Genomic DNA, 15,118 nt, shown 5'->3' with positions numbered 1-15,118 from the left:
GTAGGCTACGCCAATACTGGGTGGAAACAATAGTACTACATAAACTCGGAATATAGAGTAAAATAGTTTGCCGCTAAGCGAAGTAACCATGGGTCAAGTAGGTTTTTCATAAATACCTGAATAGTTTTATGAAATAACGAAAATATTGTTAAGCATTACCATTGACGGAAGAACCTTGTTTTATCGAAATAGTAATAAAAACTGACTAACATTGAAATATTTTTTTACATACCTAATTAATTTTTAATGGTTACATAATATTATAACATATATCTTTTTTAATTAATTATACAAATTGAATGACTTATGATAATTATTATTGACACTTTTTTATGTACAGATATAAATTTATTTGTATTTATTATTATTTTTGTAAAGTTTGGAACACCACATAATATCCATATATCAGGCTCTTTTCCTACGTTTCTATTCTAAACCATATAAAGTTCAAGTCCCCGCCATTAATGAGTACACAGCGTTACAGCCGGTAACATCCCACAGCTGGGTATAAGGAAAAAAAAAAACATTTACATGGCACACGGATCACCACACCAAAGCGGTTGTTAGTTATAGTACGTATTACCTATATGATTATTTTAAGTTGGTCTTAAATTATTTAATAACGAAATTAATAATTGTGTTTGCTTGTAACAAAAAACCGACTTCAATTTACATCGAAGTAATACAACGTAGGTAATAAACGGTATATTTGTTTCTGTTGATTTTTTTAAAAAAGCGTGATGAAATTTTATATGGGACTACCTCTTTAACAAGACCTACCATACAAAAAAAAATATTTATCAAAATCCTTTCATTTATTGGCGAAGTAATCGTGTTACAAACACACACAAAAAAACATTCAATTTTTCTTAACCTTCTCTTTAAGTCATTTAAGAATAATTGTAATTTGACTTAAAATAACCTTAGAAATTTACTTACTCGTACCATACCGTATACTACCAGTGGAACTGTTGCATGATATAGATAAAACTATATTTTTTTCTTTTTTTCAAAGACTGTTTTTTTACCATTCTTGCTGCGACTGCACTACATAATTACATTTAGAATGCAATTTAAAGTTACAGTGACAACACGCTTTGCAATAATTAATTTCGCAATATGCCTCATCGAATATCGCTAATTCAATTATTTTGCAACAAACAATTGAAACACTGGCGTCATCGTGGTGTCTTTTTAAGCCGATTCTATTTTTAACTAACGTCCAAAAAAGGAGGTTTTCAATTCGATTTTAATTTTCTTAATTTTTTTTAATGTATTTTACTTCCGAACTTTTCAAATCAGACTGAGTGGACCGGTATTGATGATTTTTTATTTGAAAGATGGCGCGTGCCATGTGGTCCCATTTCAATTTAATTGAGATCTAATAAGTACTTTTCGAGTTATCGCGTATTTACTTGACGATTTTTTCGTCGAACTACGTTGTATTATACCGCATAACTTTACACTGGGTGTACCGATTTTGATGATTCTTTTTTTTAATCGAAAGCTAATAGTTGTTTATAGTCTCATTTAAATTGGATCGAGATCTGATGATTACTTTTTAGTAATCTTTGATAACGCATATTTATTTGATCTAACGCATATTTCTTCGTCTACTTACGTTGTATTACTTGTCGACGTAATTGATATTGTTTTTTTTTTATTTCTTTTGCGAGTAATCACAATTATTTAAATAATTAGTTAGTCGGTACTTCGACTGACATTTTTTTTTACATTTACTAGGATTCGTATCAAAATAGTACGAAAATTATTTTACGAGTATGACAAAAACCTCCCTTTCTCTCCATTTATTTGTCTCGGTGAGTTTTGTATTGGGTTGAATAATATTATTACTTGTTTTAATATTATTTTAATATTACTTGTTTTAATATTTAATATTGTATAAGGATCCCTTCCTCGAGAGTTTGACTCATTAGCCGGTTTTTTTTCCACATAATTTAAGTAATTAAACTATTTTAATATTATCTAATGTTTTTTTTTAATAATTACAAATTAATGAATGCAATTACTGATACATTTGATTAATGGATTTCTCGATTTGATAAATTGGTTGACAACGATTCCGTTTCCTTTTTAAAATATATGGGTATTGCTTAGACTATATTATCGTATCGTATTTAGTTTATACTAGCTGTGTCCGCAACTTCATCCACGTGGAATTCAACAAAGAAGTTATTGTTCAGGTCGCAAAGTAATAAAATAAAATAAAACTAAAATAAAAGTAGCCTAAGTTACTCCTTGTTACATCAGCTATCTGCCAGCTAAGTCCCATCAAAATCGGTCCAGCCGTTTCAGAAATTAGTCGGAACAAACAGACAGACAGACAGACAGACCGACAAAAATTGTGAATAATGTTATTTTGGTATATGTACCGTGTAAACACCCAAATGCATTTAGTAAAAAGCGGTTATTTTAATATTACAAACAGACACTCCAATTTTATTTATTTGTATAAATGTAGGTTATTAGTAAAAAAAAATACGAGTACGTGTTGTAATAGGAAACTTTTTCGAGTTTCACCAGTTTACGATTCTGACTACTTTTTAATTATTTTAGTTCAACCCTTTTATGTAATTATTGTAAATAATTTTTTTTCCTGTGAACGAGTTATAAGTAATTACGTACAATTACTTTTCACGATTAATATACTGGTTTTGTGTTTACTTGTCATATATCCGACTTTATTCACGCAGTCAATTTTGACAAAAATTTAACTTGTTCATGGTCGAAATTACGATATTGGAATGGAAATACACCAAGCTACAGAATGAGAAAAAGTCTGAAATGTCGAAACATCTTGCTGTGGATTGTATTTAATTAAATCACTATACTGCAGTACAGTCATCATGCATTGCTATCGTTTAACTTAAAAATTTCGTCATTCATACAGAAAAATATCTGTACTATTGGTCGCCCAGAGGTCGAAATTCGACCATAATTTAAAAATTAAGTGAAAGAAAACCAATAAGTTATGAAAAGAAAAAGCCTTTTTCTAAATTTTTCAATTTGACTACAGACTGACAATCAACAAAACGGTATAATAAGAGTGTGTGTGTGCGTCAAATACATAGTAGTGTGTGTAATGTTTTTTATTATTATTGATTAAATAGATATTCTTTGCATAATAAAAAAAATATTTAGTATTTTGCACTCCTTCTCTATATAAACTATAGGTGTGCGAAATTTCACTCTCCTCTGTCCACGCAATTTTCGTAAAAAGGGGTACAAAGTTTTTGCTTCACGTATTTAATATATGGATTTAAGCTGTCTATTCTATACGTTAATAGTTGGGATGTTATGAAGCTCCGTAATCGTAACCAATCTATCGAATATCAGAAATAAAAGTACATTCGTATCCGTAACCAATTCCAAAATAAACGTAACGAATGATGTTAAATACTGTTTCTTTTTAATAAAATAAACGACATCCACTGGCTGTAAAACGACTATGCCTTTTTCAAACATATGACGTTACGTTTTTGTGACAGTCATGTGACTGCTTAGTAAAACTAGAATGTGATCCGACGATGATGGTTTACCTGTGACAATTTCTTGTATTAATATTTTAGAATTTAAATATTAAGGTAGAATGTAAAAGAGACGTAGGCCAATATATTTCTCGTAATTTAATTTAAGCTTGTGGGATTCCATTTAAATTTTAAATTTATAGAAAAATGTATTGTTTACGTTACGGAACTGTTATTTATACACTACCCTATTTTTATATACATATATAAACATAAAATAAACTGTAAAACTAATTATTCTTACAGGACAGGTTGTAGTCAGAAGTTAATGATAACCAAAAATAAAGTCATATTGATTTAAGTTTTTATCCGAAACTATCTGAAACTAACGTATATATAATCCAAAACAATTTCCGTATCCGAAACCGGAATGATAATATTTTTGTATCCGTATTCATATTTAAACTTAAAAATTATACATTCAAAAAGAAGTCACATCACTCTTAAAGAGTTAGTTCTCTTTAAATCAAATAGTCACAATTCACTAGATCATTCGTTTTACAAATTTCTTCAGTTAACATTTTTTATAAATACAACTTAGAGGCCGTATATAAACGAAAATAGTTTTTCTAAAAATAGTCAGAAAAACAACATAGGTAAGCTGCAACGTCTGGCAATTTCTAACATTACTCATAAACTTAATTTTTAAAACCTGTCATAACATCCACAGTATACAGCTAAGATTAAAAAAAAAAACAATTTTTCAACAACTTTACAAGTCAAAGGTTAAAATATCTCAGTATTAGTGTGAAGCCATAATAAAGAATATAATCCCTAGGGTAGACATGGTAACTAACGCTTAACGATACCTTTCAACAGGTGTACTTAAGAGTTATAGCCGACAAAAACTACTTATCTTTTAATTAGCTTGACATATATGTACATGATTATCTGAATTTAATAAGGACGGTTTCGCGTGCAATGAGCCGAGACTGTATATAACGCGTAAAAGAAATAAAAAATTGTATCTGCGCACTATCATTACATATTATATATAATATGTCATGATAGAAAACGAAAAAAAAAACCGACTTCAATTACATCGACAAGTAATACAACGTAGGTAGACGAAAAAATAGTCAAGTAAATACGCGTTATCAAAGATTACTCAAAAAGTTGTACCAGATCTCGATGAAATTTAAATGTGACTACATGATAAACATGAGCTTTCGATTAAATTAAAAATTAGCAAAATCGGTACACCCAGTAAAAAGTTATGTGATATAATGCAACGTAGGTTGACGAAAAAATAAGTCAAGTAAAAACGCATTATTAGAAATAACTCGAAAAGTAGTTGTTAGATCTCAAATACATTTAAATGAGACCAAATGACATACACCACCTATCGATTAAAAAAAAAAATGTCGAAATCGGTCCACCCAATCAAAAGTTCTGAAGTAACATACATAAAAAAATACAATCGAATTAAGAATCTTCTCCTTTTTTGGAAGTCGGTTAAAAACAAAGTTGCTTCCCACTGTCTGTATGCTTAGATCTTAAAACTACGCAACGGATTTTGATGCGGTTTTCTTTAGTAAGTAGAATGATTCCAGAGGAAGGTTTATATGTATAATAGATGCATAATATAGCAGAGGATCATTGATAGTTTTTACAACCGTGCGGGGCGGGTACAAGATAATCGATTTCTTGAACTGAATATATATATATTTGCTAACATTTGGTATATATACATGGTGCCAATTTTAATAGTTTATCATACATATTTTGATGATTTTTCATAATATAGGTATGCTAACATTGAGCAACAGCAACAGAGTCATCCCATGTCTAGCTCTGTGGAAAAAAGTAAGTACGTTTTTCCATCACGATTATTTCGGAGACTTAATCTCTCTATCGACATCGGAAAAAATCACAGCACCAGGTCCCAATTGAACGTATTATATAACACATTTACATCAGAGACCTCAGGTTCAGTAGAGGTATCTGAGAAGAGATTTCTAGAAGTAACTTAGAACAAAATTTTTTAAATAGGTCTTTTGCTTTCTAATAGGGGATTAACTGTCCAACGGATAGAATAGATTTTGGTCAATTGATAGTAACTTATTATTTATTAAAAAAATCTACATTTCAATAATGATGACTGTTAATATTGTTTTTCTTCTTTTGCTATGAAAACAATAAAAGAAAGTCAGTATCATAACTCTGCAATTTTTCAGTTTTCCTCCTCCTTCCTTTATGGCCTCGTGTTCCCATGACCTACTCGAACAATATTACGAGAAAAAAAATAAATATTTCAAGAGCATGGCATGACTGGTTTCATAGTATTTTTTTTTTTCATCATTGCATTACGAATGCAAATTAGAAATGTGTTTATAACTTTAATGTTAATTTATTATTCTATCAGGTATTACGATAAGGTATATGTAATAATACATATTGTGCAAAAACGGAATTTAATACTAAAAAATTCTATAAAATTAAAAAAAAAGATAGTAGTTTATATGTTTAAAAGTAGAAAATAATTTACTTTATATAAAGTCTTACATGTCTGTAATAGTAGAATATTGATATTAATTTCTCAACTTTGAGGTATCATAATAACCGCAAAACATTCTAGAAAGTTACACCTAAATAATTTAAAACCAAAGCCACATAATATAATACCAAGTTATAAAGTGTTTATATAAATATTAAACGAACTGAATATTGCCCATTTTTGATACATATTATCGGCAATATAATTATAACGAAGCTATTCAACATTAGTGTATTGTGCACTATTTCAGATTGAAATTTTTAAACGTATTGCAAAATCACAAAGGCATATTTACTAGCTGTGCTCGCGACTTTGTCCACATATAATTAATTGTGACTTTACATGTTCAACGATGTGTTCAACGTGATTCTTTAAATTGGCATAACTTTATTATTTATGAATCGATGGACATGAAACAAGCCGTTTCTGAGATTAGCGTGCGAACGTACAGACAAACAGACAAAAATTCTGAATTTTTTTTTTGTGCTATCTGCGTTGATAAAGGTCCCAATAATATTTTTTCTCATATATCTTAAATATACAGACAGCGACCCATTACATTTTTAGTATATGTATATTGATATATTATATTATATTATATTATGTAATGATGTAGTGATTGTATAAAAATAAGTATATAATAAATATTCAAGCTTGTCACTTAGCTAGCGACTTGCAATAAATTTACATAAGTAAAGATTAGAGATTAAATCAGAGTAGCTATCAAATATTAAGATATATATATATGTGTGTGTTTAAAATATTATTTACATTATTTATTACTGGAAACTGTTTGTAAATTCAAATTAGAGGACGGAGGATTAGATAAAACGCGCTTCGGATTGAACCTAGACTTATAATTTAAAGAGCTGATCTTTAAAATATTCACACTAAATTTCAATGAAGCAACATAGTGGATGAAGCTTCAAACTTTTATGCAGACAAAGGTAGTATGTACACAGGGTATTTTTACTATGATGTGTCTTTCAAAATTGCTCCTTTCGTAGGTGTTCTATTTCTTGGGTCAAAAGGGCCGAGGAAACCATTGAGTGTAAACATTACAGACAACATCATATCATATCATATGACTATGGAGCGATTATAAAAGTGAAATTATTCTAGAAATTGATTTGTTTACATATTCTCTTGTTTGTTACAATTCTTATTCAGTTTCTTAGTAGTGAATAATAAAGAGTATTTATTATTTTTATAACTGTGATAGTAATAAAACAGAATAAAATAATGTAGCCATATTAATTTAAATGTTCAGATTTAAGGGAAATATAATAGATATGTCATGTAAATCTATACCTGTGTTTGTAATACGAGATAGGTATTTAATACACACGAGTAAGGCCTGACATATCACCATATTATAGCTTATTTATATGGTAGGAATGGAATTAGGATTAATAAAAACTAGTGGTCACCCAGAAGTCGAAATTCGAAGATAATTAAAAATTTAAATTAAAGATAACTAAAAAATTATGAAAATAAACAACCTTTTTAAAAAAAATCTTTTTGACTACCTACAGACTTTGACAATAAACAAAAGAGTATAATATGAGTGTGTGTGTCAAATAAATGGTAGTGTGTAATGTTTTTATTTTTATTTTTTAAATTAGCATTCTGCACTCTTTCTCTATATAAAATTATAAACTATTAGTGTACGAAATTTCATACTCCTATCCGTTCGCTCAATTTTCGTAAAAAGGGGTACAAAGTTTTTGCTTCATGTATTAATATATGTATAGTTAATAAATAAGGAGAAGTGGCTTGAAGTTTGTGTTGTTTCATTCAAAAATAACAATATTATTCGTTTTATCATCATTAGACTCAGCTTGCAAATTTTTAACCTAAAATAGGATATAATATTAGAAACTATACTACGTATTTTGTTTCTATTTATTATTTCTAATTGAATTTAAAAAAAATTACAATCAGATTAACTTAGAATTTGTATACAAAATTTTTCTTTTCCGGTTATGACGAAATATATAAATTATTTAGAACAACATAACATTTTAATATAGATTATTCCACGTTCTTTCAGAACCGACAAAACAGGTTTAATTTTATTACACCTGCAATGTATGTGTCGATAGTTTAATGTATTATAATTCAATGTTTATTTGATTTTTAACCGACTTCAAAAAAGGAGAAGGTTACTCAATTCGACCGTGTATATATATATTTTTTATGTGTGTTCGGGGATAACTTCGTCATTTATGAACCGATTTTGATAACCCTTTTTTTGTTGGAAAGAAGATATCCCTGGTGTGGTACTATGATAAGGAAACCAGGATCTGTTGATGGGATCCCAGAGAAATCGAGGAAAACCCTCGAAAATCCGCATAACTTTTTACTGGGTGTAACGATTTTGATGATTTTTAATTTAATCGAAAGCCGATGTTTATCATGTGATCACATTTAAATTTCATCGAGATCTGATTACAACTTTTGGATTGATCTTTGATAATGCGTATTTACTTGACTATTTTTCGTCTACAGCTGGGTCAAACACAAAAACGTTAAAAAAAGTGTTCAGGCTACATAAACTATAGATATTAATTATTTTATCGTGCAGGCATTTTTAAATTCAAGGTAAAACTTTGGACGATTGATTTCTAAAGTTTTTCAGATCTGATGACTAAAATATTAATTTAAGGATCTCTTTTGAGCGAAAATGTTCCCTTCTGTGGACTGTTCGGATAAGACGTTCTTCAGTATGACAGTGATTTAAAAATATTTAAGGATCGATTAGTATCTTTTTTGAATTAAACAAACATTTGGAAACTAAGAAACAATTTAAATATGTGTTCTTTAAAAAATCATCGTTCCTAAATTACGAATAAAAACATATGAACATGTTGTTCTGATATTTATAGACTTCTTCTGTAGACACGTAAAATAGACAATGTTTTAAAATTTTGGAACCCATTCGATATTTATTTTTTTATCGTATTGGCATTACTGGTTTCCCAGTCTCCAGTAGTCATCTCTTCGTAATTCTGATGAACGGTTTTGGTATCGATGAAGAATATTTATTTAAGGAGTTACACAAGATTTTGGTCTAGTTTGGTGAGTCTTTCCTGTACTGCGTGTATGTTAGTAAGTAGACTCTTTAAAAATAAATGAGACCTAAGCTTCTATGCATATTAAGTGACTGATTGCAAAATCTAAATTTTTTTAATTCTAACTTCAATATGTAACACGCCATCTTTAATATATTTACAATTGTCTTTTTCCGGTAGACATCTTTCCTGTAGATGCCGGTTTCTACAGGAAATACTATTGTCTACAGGAAGGAAGTAAAATATCTTTTCCCGCGTAAGAAAACTGTTTTCATGTCAATAAAGCTATATTACTTAAAAGGTGGATCACCAATACAGATCCAGTGGTATCTAAAAATACAACAAAGCAGTGTCGCAAAACCATTAAAGAAAGAGTGTCAACTACAAAGAAATCACTGTTCCAAAAATTAAATTGTAATTTACCCACTTTAAGGAAGCATGTGGCAAACAGGATTCATCAAAGGAAATCATACAACATCTTAAGCAAAATTTGTCATCCAGCGGAGGATTACTTCATATAGATTTTTCCGAAAACTATAATTGTAAGTATGGGCAGGAGGTTCAATCAGCGCCTTTCGGAGGCTCCGAATCTCAACTATCCTTACATACCAACGTAGATCCTACAATTAATTATACAAACACTACATCTTTCTGTACCGTATCGGAGAACCTGCGACACGATCCAACTACTATATGTTCACTTCATTGCTCTAATAACACACAACTAATATTTTTTTAACATTTACAAATTTTGCACATTTTAAGCGATGGTCCCTTAACTCAATACCACAACAAGTCTATGTTTTTTTTACCTTGCTACATTATTAAGTAAAGAGTTTTCCGTTACAACTATTAATTGGCATTTTACTAAGCGAGGTCATGGAAAAGGTGCATCTGATGGTGTTGGTGGGTGTATCAAGCGCATTTGTGATAGTCGTGTTGCAAAGGGAAATGACGTATCGAATTTAGATGATTTGATAGCATGTTTAAGCTTAAATTGTAGAGGTATAGAAACTTATAGAAACTTATAAGATCGACGAGTCGATGTTTCCTGAAATCGATTAGGTTTTGTTTGAGATTGCTACACGTTCTTTTAAAGGGACGCTCGACATACATCAAGCTTTGTGGAATATTCAGAACTCAAATATTATCCGTGCTAGATGACTAAGCTGTTTAAACTGCACAGCCCATGAAGACTGTTCGCATTACGAACTAAGATAAATTCAAATACAGTTTAAACTCCCAAACTCCCTTACTAATTCTGTGTTATCTGATCCTCATTTGCCCAATTTTTCGCCTGTTTCTTCTCAAGCAGGATCTTCTAATCATCATAATAGTCCTGCTGGAGCTCACTCTATTCAGTATTCTGGTAGCCCAGGAACTAGTGAAGCTACTACTGAGTCAATAACACCCGGTTACTTTGAAAGATTAACACTTGATAACTTAATTCAAAACTTAAATTTACCAAGCCAAAGAGCCCTAAATAGAGTACGTCGCTTCGTTTCAGAGACTTCCGATTTTTCCGTAGAAATAACACCAAAGAAACGACGCCAGCCTATCATATCAGACGATTCTGACGATGAAAATATATATTTTTTCTTTAATTTTTACAGGAAAATGTTCTTTGTGTGGACACGTGATGATTATTCATTATTTTCTGATATATACCAATTTTATAATATTATTTGCTTTACTATGGGCAATGACTTTATTTTGAGCATTTGTTTTTAAGCGCATAGATAACATTATTATTATGTAACGTTTATGGCTTAATAATTCTGTAGAAAACTAGATTTTTTCTGTGTAATTTCGACAGGAAAGGTGTCCCTTCTGTGGTTAACTTTTGATTATTTTTTATTATCTAAAATACACGTATTATCAAATGTTAATTATATAATGATGATAGCGAATATTGTTTTGAGCAAGTTTAATTAGGCTTTTCAAATGAATCGTAATAATGTAAGTGCTTAAATAAGTTTAATGTTATCAACTGTAGACAAGTAAGTCTTTTCTGTGGACAGACAAAAATAAAAACTGTGATTCTTAGCGAAAGTGTGTAAGACTGATCTGTATCCATATTATTAAGAATGATCAAAGAGTACAATGTAAATAAGGGCTGTTTTCAAAATGAAATTCGATGCTTTAATTTTAGGAAATTATGAATTACGCAATTTGTGTTTGACCCACCTACGTTGTATTACTTGTCGATATAATTGAATTCGTTTTTTTTTCGTTTGCCTGCATACACAATTAATATAATAATTAATTGTACATTAAAAATTGAAATAATAATTAAAACGAATTATGATTAAACATTAACAAGTAATGAATACTATACAACTTATAAATGGGATATACAAAACTATAGATGATGTAGCGATTGCCTTCGACATTAAGCGCATCAGGCCCTGACTTTGTTAAATATGCAGTTGCAAAACCTGTGCTGTGAGATATTAGGTACATATTACAACTATATACATAGTCTTAAATATATTATTTATATAGAATTGCTCCTAATAAGTTCACGATGCTCAAGGCAAACAACTAGAATTCAATTTTTTTTGTCTAATCCGATGCGCTTGTTGAGAAAGTTAAGAGTGTCAGCTTTCCTTTCAATAGTGCTGTTCGATTCCTAATCCTAGTCGGAGTGATTACACCTAATATATATTTAACATATTTATACATTTATGTAAAATGATGCGTATCGTTCGGCTTTTAGGTTATATACTGCCATTATTTTTGTCGCTTAGGAACAGCCTTGTGTAAGCGTATGTTAAAAATACTTGTATGTAAGTACATTTATTTATTTTATATGGAAAAAGCCAGTAGGTATGGAGAAGAGGCCTATAACTACAAAGTTATAGGAAGTTTACTTGTAGGTTCATAATAAAATAAATCTATGATAACAAAACCTTTAAAGAATAAGCAAATAGGTTCTAGGACTATAAATAATGTTTAATTATTCCAAGTGATTGCATAATATTGTGTAAACTTGTGTATATCATAAACATTTTAGACGTAGACATAGGTAATTATACATACAATTACGATGACCGGATGTCTATTTCGCTGTGTTGAAATTCTTTGTAAATGTAAATCAGTATAATAAAATGAAACGACGAAATGTATGTAAGTTCCTGTGTAGGTATCGAATGACTAACTACATAATACTAAGATTTGTATAAATGAATATAAAAAAATATGTCGATATATATTCGGGTAAAAATGTGACAGAACGCAGTTTACCAAGCAGCAGATAAGTTATATTAGGTATATCATATACCAACTACGAACACGGATAAAACCGTGAGAGGTGTCTAGTTGCTTAAAAATAAAAAGTCGTAAAACCAACCCGCTGCCGGCCGAGCCGGTTTATCTAGTTTTTTTGATAAAAGTCAATAAAATGAGTTATAGGTGCTTTTTATCTCGTTATTTTTTATTATAACCGTGGTATGAAAAATATAAGGCGTGTGAAGTTTTGTAAAACAGTAATGCTAAGCAGAGAGAAACGAGTGATCTCTCTCAAGTGACCTGAGAGAGAGAAAGAGATAAACATATTTTTAAATGTTATATAGTCTTTCTTAAGTAATAAACTCCAGTCGCGTTTCGAAACGAACACACACGTTTTTTGAAGTAAAACTTCTTTACGCACGCTTTATTTGGAGAGTACGCTGGTGAATGCGCGACGAGAGCGTTACGGAAAGTGTTATCAGGTGAGTCGAACGGAAGTTAAGTGGGGAACATAAGTTAGTGAAAATAGAAAGAAAGTTACGTTTCGTAAGATTTACTTCAGTCGTGTGGCTTAAAGCACACTCGTTTTTTTTTTATAAGACTATTCACACATTTCATCACATCATCATCATAGCAGCCTTTCGCAGTCCACTACTGGACATAGGCCTCTACAAGTTCACGCCAAAAATGGCGTGAACTCATGTGTTTTGCCCATAGTCACCACGCTGGGCAGGCGGGTTGGTGACCGCAGGGCTGGCTTTGTCGCACCGAAGACCCGTCTTCGGCCTAGGTATTTCAGAGCAAGCAGTTGGATGGTTATCCCACCATCAGTCAGCTTTTTAAGTTCCAAGCTAGTAGTGGAACTGTGTTATCCCTTAGTCGCTTTTTACGACACTCACGGGAAGAGAGGGGGTGACTATATTCTTTGATACCGTAACCACACAGCATTCAAACATTTACAAGTTTATAATTATATTCAATAAACAAATAGTTTTAGTATGTTTTAAATAATGTATTTATAGATAAGACGATTAAAACAGACAATTTTTGTTCGAAAATTAAATGAGCGTGTATAAAAACTCTACGGTTTTAAGCGTCGTTTTATCAAACTTAACAAGAAGATTCTTTGAGTAGGAAACAATCTCATCTCGTAAATGTTTTGCTATTGAGTAAAAAGCATTAAAAGATTATTATTTTATCTCTTTATTACTTGTGTAATAATTTTACATTAAATAAATACAAATAAATAGAATTTGAGTGTCTGTTCGTAATATTAAAATAACCGCTTTTTACTAAATGCATATGGATGTATACACACAGTACCTACATATACCACAATAACATTTTTTACAATTTTTGCCTGTCTGTCTGTTTGTTCCGGCTAATCTCTGGAACGGCTGGACCGATTTTGACGGGAATTTCACTGGCATATAGCTGATGTAGTAAGGAGTAACTTAGGCTATTTTTATTTTACAATTCTTGGTTATTTTATAACTCTGCAAATTGAACAATAACTTTTGTGTTAAATTCCACGCGGATGAACTCGTGGGCACGGCTAGCCTCTAATAATGTGTATTTGAAGTCGGTTTTTTTAGAATAAATATTTAAACTTCAAATACTTAAAAAAAATATTCTTGATTGAGTACTGATTCTTTACTGCTGTGTGGTTACGGCAGTAAAGAATGCAGCCACCCCCTCTCTTTTCGTGGATGTCGTAAGAGGTGACAAAGGGATAACACAGTTCCACTACCACCAAGGAACTTAAAAAGCCGACCGATGGCGGGATAACCATCCAACTGCTGGCTTTGAAATACACAGGCCGAAAGGGAGCAGCAGTGTCTTCGGTGCGACAAAGCCAGCCCTGCGGTCACCAACCCGCCTGCCCAGCGTGGTGACTATGGGCGAAACACATGAGTCCACGCCATTTTTGGCGCGATCTCTTGTGTTTTGCGTGCCCATATTACTTAGACTTCGATGACTTCAAAACGATCGACGACGACTATGACATCTAAACGAATGTATAATGTACTGTACTTCATATTCTTGCCAAGGAAAAATCCAATACATACAACACAAATAAATAATTTGAATTAAGTGATTTGATTGAAAATTGTCATAAGCGATACCAACTAAAGACAAAACTGCCAAAATCAGGAATTTAGAGCTTTTAAGTAAAATTTTATTAATAAAGTAAAAAGTTTCACGTAGCGTATAAGTGATAAGGTGTATGGGGCATCCTATGGTAGCAATTTCGTGATAGGAAAGTGATTAATGATCAATATTATTAAGCACGGCATATTAATCTTTATGTATGTGTATAAAACGTACTCAATCATCAAGAATATTGTACAAAGTTTAACTTTGTCGTTATTGGTGTACCGATTTTGATGATTTTTAATTTAATCGAAAGCCGATGTTTATCATGTGGTCACATTTAAAATTCATCGAGATCTGATTACAACTTTTGGAGTAATCTTTGATAATGTGTATTTACTTGACTATTTTTTCGTCTACCTACGTTGTATTACTTGTCGATGTAATTGAAGTCGTTTTTTTTTTTCGTTTGCCAGCAAACACAATTATATATTACCATTACAGTCTTAAGATTAACTTAAGTTTACCGCAACAAGAAATAAGATTTCTACCATGTGTATGTAATAAACCATTAAAAACTTATTCCGATGTCATTAACTTCAATAAACATATAAGTAAGGTATAGGTACACTGTCGTAAAATCATTAATCCTTGTACTCGTAATGTCAGTGTAT

The sequence above is a fragment of the Melitaea cinxia genome, chromosome 21 (assembly GCF_905220565.1).
Source record: "Melitaea cinxia chromosome 21, ilMelCinx1.1, whole genome shotgun sequence".
NCBI classification, from domain to species: Eukaryota; Metazoa; Arthropoda; class Insecta; order Lepidoptera; family Nymphalidae; genus Melitaea; species Melitaea cinxia.
This window is presented reverse-complemented; position numbering follows the sequence as displayed.